The sequence below is a fragment of the Octodon degus genome, unplaced genomic scaffold, assembly GCF_000260255.1.
Source record: "Octodon degus isolate 3935 unplaced genomic scaffold, OctDeg1.0 scaffold00006, whole genome shotgun sequence".
Lineage (NCBI taxonomy): Eukaryota > Metazoa > Chordata > Mammalia > Rodentia > Octodontidae > Octodon > Octodon degus.
This window is the reverse complement of record NW_004524582.1, coordinates 12,565,092-12,570,639: the sequence shown is the minus strand read 5'-3', so window position 1 is coordinate 12,570,639 and position 5,548 is coordinate 12,565,092.

Genomic DNA, 5,548 nt, shown 5'->3' with positions numbered 1-5,548 from the left:
ACAAAGACTCCCACCTCTGCCGCCTCACCTCTCTCAGGCTCTGCTCCTAATGCCTAGAACACCACTTCCCTCGCAGACTCCTCCATCTACTGCCTCTTCTGAACTTCCTGAAAGACCCATCTGGGCCTCTCCACAGCTCCACTCCTTTGCAACTTTATAATGCCCAGTCATGTTCTGCATGAAGACTTGTCCATCCTGGATGGACTGCTGCCGGTGCCACGGGGTTGTGGTGGAGCTGAATAATTCCTAACGCCTAGTCACTTCACAGCACTCTCGTGTTGGTGATGATGCTGGTGTAAACCAACTGCACTGCCAGCTGCAGAAAGGTGTCACAGCACAATTATGGACAGTACACTGTACTTGCCAATAAACATCTCCATCATTAGTTGACATATTTTTAGTACTACACTTTTGTCATTATCTTAGGGTACATTTCTACTCATACAAACGTGTACTGTAGAAGAGCAGGTTGTGTTAGCGCAGTTCGGAGTAGTCTTGTGCATCTCACACTCACCGCATCTCTTGATTGTATCTTTTTCCTTTGAGCTTGATCCAATCTCATGCAGTTTTGTTCATCAGCTCCTAGGAGCTGTACGGTACATACTCACCCCAAAGCCTAGGTGTGCAGTAGGCTATCGCTTCCAGGTTTTCAAATGCACTCTGTGAGATTTTCACAATGACAAAATCGCCACACAATGCATTTTTGCAAGCAATCTCTGCCGGTAAGCAATGCATTACTGCATATATGTGTCCCTTTTCCTCCACAAGGTTATACATTTGAGGCTTTCTGTCACATTTTCCTCTGCTTCTCCCGCTCCAGTCACCAAGCATGTACTTTTTAAGTGATCAATGACTGTCTATGGAAAGAATAAGCCAGCAATGTAGTGTCATTCTGTCCACACAAATATGTTAAGAAGAAAGATGTTTGCAAAGCAATACCAGTGTGGCAGGGCCTGGTGTTTGCTTCCAAACACCTCGCCTCTCCTTCCTGGACACACAGGTAAATGATGTTTACCAATCTATTCTGAGGTAGCGACAACCCTGAAACTGTCCTCTTTTCACTGCCCGGACCCGCTCCCACATGACCTTCTGTGCTCTTTCTCCTTCGTCCAGCTCAGCAAGGATGAGCAGTGTGACCTTGCGCCTGAAAGCTGGCCAAGCCACAAGAAATGAAAAGTCTGAGTTCCTGCATCATCACATGAAGGAGAGCACCTGCCAATCATGGACAACATCCGGGGATTTTGCCCAAGCAAGACATAAAGATCTACTGTGGCATGACTGCTGAGTCATATGATTTGGGGTTCGTGAGCTATATAGCAGCTAGGACTGCCTTCACTGGTATAATCATTTTTAATATTGCTGGGGAAAGTGCCACTACTGTGGCTCTTGGTTATCTTAAGGAATTAATTATTTTTTTCATTTTGGACTCTTTTTGTGAGGTGCAATCAAGCAACATAGTGAACATTTAAATTTGAAAAAAAAATTACAGTAAAAGCCACATGTCATTAATCCTTCTCAAAATACTTCCCCTGGCCTCATGCACACTTATCTCATTGTTCTTGCTACTTTCTGAAGCAGTTCTGGAAATCCTTTTTCCTTTAGTTGTGCTGTCACAGCTGACTCAATGCCCTGAAATCTCTTCACAATGTTTGTCCTTCAGTGTCACCTTGAGGAAGAGGCAGAAGTCACATGACACCAGAACCTGTAAACTGGTGGATGAGGACCATCCACAGTGTTTTTACAAGGATGCCTTTCTATTGAACGACATTGGGCAGCGGCATTAACTGTATTAACTGTAAAATATTAACTGTAAAATATTTCTTTATCATATTTGTAAAGACATTTGCAAAAGAAGGCTTCCAGAACTGCTTCAGAAAGTAGCAAGAACAATAAGATACATGTTTGAAAGGGTGGAGACACTTTCGTCGTGAATTAGTAGCAATGTCTTTTACTGAAAGAAAATTTTTTAAATTTAAACATATACTTCATGATTTGACCACTCCTTATAAATTTTAGTTTTGGTTACAGAGGTTTAAAGATCATTCCCAGGCCAGTGAGATAGCTCAGCGGACTAAGCACCTGCTTTGGTGAGCACAAGGACCAGTGTTCGATCCCTGGTACCTCACATTGCACCAGCCTCACCCCTAGGACACGCTGAGCTGTTGATCAAGTCTGGGTGTGGTCATGCCCACCTGTAATCCCAGCACTGGGAAGGCTGAAAACAGCGAGGATCACTATGAGTCTGAGCTGTGTAATGAGACCCTGTACCAAATACATAAAAAAAATGAAAGAAAGAAAAAAGATAATTCCCATTTTCAGGAACACTCAATCTCAGCCAAGCCACCACTCAGTAAAGAAAGGCATGAAAGGCTTTGGTGGTTCTTTCTAGAAGCCACTAGACCAAGATGTTATTTTAGTTCCATAAACAAACACAGAGGGTCCCTTCTGCTCTTGACAGGAAGAGTCTATGGAGATGAGTTAAAAGTCATGCTATGAAATTTCTGTCTTAAAGATCATACAATTCAACACTTTTTAGTATTGATTACAAAACAGACCTCCTAGTATTCTGAGCTGTACCTGGGAAGGGAGGGACTGTTGGCTCTACCTCACCACTGAAACTGGAAGCCTCTTGCTCCTAGAGGGGCTTTCACTGCTCTTTCTTGATTGGTGTAATTATTCCTTATAGAATAAAGTCTAAATGCTTTAGCTTAGAACTTAAGGCCCTCCATTGTCTGACCCCCACTTTTCCTTCCATTCAAAAAATATTTGTTCCATATGCTATACATTGTCCTACTTTCAGTGGTCTTTAGAACTGGCCTACCACCACCATGTACATACACAAATCTATATATTCATATACTATATAGTGTGATATTTAACCTTAGCCATGACAGACAAGTTCATACTTCAATGATCAATTAAGCCTAAACTTCCAGTGTCTTGGAAAATGATAAGTTTATATTTTGTTTCTGTTATATGTTCATCAAAAGGATGTGTGTGTGTGTGTGTGTGTGTGTGTACACAGAATGTGTCTCTGCTACACACCTGTTCTCAGGTGCCCAGACTGTCCCTTCTACTGCCTGCAACTGCAATGTCTGAGGCAGCAGATGCCTTCTTCAAGGCAGCAGGAGAAAGGAGAGACCAAACAACCCCAGGACTTTAGTGAACACTCTATTGATCAGAACCAGTCACATGACTCTGTCTAATCCCAGAAGAGTTGGAAAGTAGGTAAAGCAAATTGCCTGTGCCAGTCATATACCTCCCAAGAATCTTCCCTGGTTTATTCTAAATGCAAACAATGTCTCCTATCTCTGATTCTGACTCTGATTCTATGTGCCCACCCCTAGTAGTAGTTATTTTCTACATCATAAAGCTACAGATATTCCCATCAAATTCACATCCATATAAGATAAGCATCGCTTACTACATGCCACTCTCCTATCTACATGTATTTGCTCGTTTAAGTCATAGAATAATCCTACAAGGTACCAACTTTCATTTAGTGGGACCCGCCAATGGAGAAACTAAAAGGGTGAGTGTCCAAAGGGGATTCCAGCATAGCTAGCTTATTTCCAGCACACATACTATGAACAATTACACTACACTGTGGCTCCTCTTTGTAACTTTCCTATCAACAAAGAGTTAAAGAGTAAATCAATTCGTTCCTTTATTTCTCATGATGCCATGTACAATTTTAGGTGCTCATTACGTTTTCTGAAAGGCACTGCACTACCTTTTCTAATAAAGATTTTGGTAGATTTGATCTTTTGATACTTTTCCTTTCCTTTCCTTTGATAAATCACCGCATTGCTTCCTCTATCCCAGGAATCATTTTAGAAGATGCAATTGCAGCTTCTTAAAAAGCTAGAGGTCTCAGAAGAAGGGAGAACAGGGTCTTCAGGGACCTCTAGGGGACAAGACAAAAGGTAGCAGAAGTTAAGGCAAGACACCCAGCAAAGACTTGACCACTTTATTTATATTGTGTTTGATTTTGTGCTTAAGAGACTGTTAAATTGCAGTAGGGAAGTGTGGCTGCTAAGTCTATTTGGTCTTCTTTTGACTCCCCAAGCTCTGTAAATACATCCAGATCCCCAGAGAAAACTTTCCTTTGCTTCAGTGTGGATTCCTGGTAAGCTGTAACCCCTTCCACTGGCCGTGAGTCTCCTGCAGACTAAATTTAGAAAAATTAAATTACAACCCAGCACTGTGGCTCCCAAGATGAAACATATAGGGCAGAATACCTGAAAACACCAGGGAAAAGTTTCCTCAGAGGGAAGAGTCAGGAACCTGGTGATCAATCTCCCACGTCCATGATCAGAAAGGCCAAGGTCCTCCTCATCTAGAGAGAAAATGGAACCGCATGAGCCAATTTAGAGCCATCAGAGCAATGATACGGAGAGGAGCCTCGTTCTAATTATGCCTCTGTGTTCCAACCAGGCATGAAAGAAATCACAGTCAACCTATTTCAAAGAAAGCCATTCCCAGCGTGCAGCATCCAACGCCTCGTGCATGGTGAGGGCCAGTGAGTCAGGGAGGAAAACTACTGGAAGATGATCTTCTTCGATGACTAACAAAGAGGGGGCTGTTCTCGACTTCTCCTGATGGAAAAATTGGTAGGATCCAAGGAATTACTAAGGAACTGGCAGCCCCTGCCTGGGTGTTCTATCCTAAAAGTGGGGATTTGTATGTACTTAAATGGGAGGGGCTGTGCGGCATTAAAAATCTATCCTGGGGACAGAGGGGTCTAAGTGGTACTTTGTTATTAACCTACCCACAGCATTGGCTCTGTGCTCGTCACTGAAATGGTGTTAATGTCCAAGTCAGCTTAAAATATGCTGCAGATCTTAAACCAAAGTAGCATTCTGGCCTAATAAGCCTTATGATAAAGATCTCATTGAAGAGCAAATACAAGAATGGGAGAACAACACGTGTTTGACACGCATGAAGCCCTGGTTCAACCCCTCATGCTGAAAGCTAAAGCAGAAAGGATAAAATAAGTGTGTTCTAAGTGAAAGGCAAGTGTAATTGGATATTGTGATTTAAAGAAAAGTGTTCGGTTGTTTTGTGTGGAAAAGTCAGGTTCACTTTTCAGCATTTTGGGTACAGCAATTTATTCAGTAAATGTATATTGAGTCTGGAAACAGATCAGGCATTGTCCTAAGTACTCAGAATAGTGTGGTGAATAAAACCAAGTCCTTTTCCTCTTGGAGTTTATATTCTGGGGGAAAGGACCAACAAGTAGTTGGTAGTAATTTTTTTATTGAGATAATTGCTGTGCAGAAAAATAAGTAGCTCTCTATTGTCATATTACAAATTATCTGAACTCTAGTGACTTTAAATAGTCAATTATGAGTCCCAGGCCAGGCGCAGCGTGGGCCGGACCCTCTCCCAGCCCCTCGGGCCGCCCCCCACCACTCCGCAGTGCCTCACCCACCCCGCCCACCGAGTACGATTTTCTGCCGAGTTCCGGGAGCCCCCAGACCCAGTCCTAGCCCAGGTCCGGTGAGTGTGCGGAGAGTTTCCTGCTACCCTGCGCCGGCGGGACCAG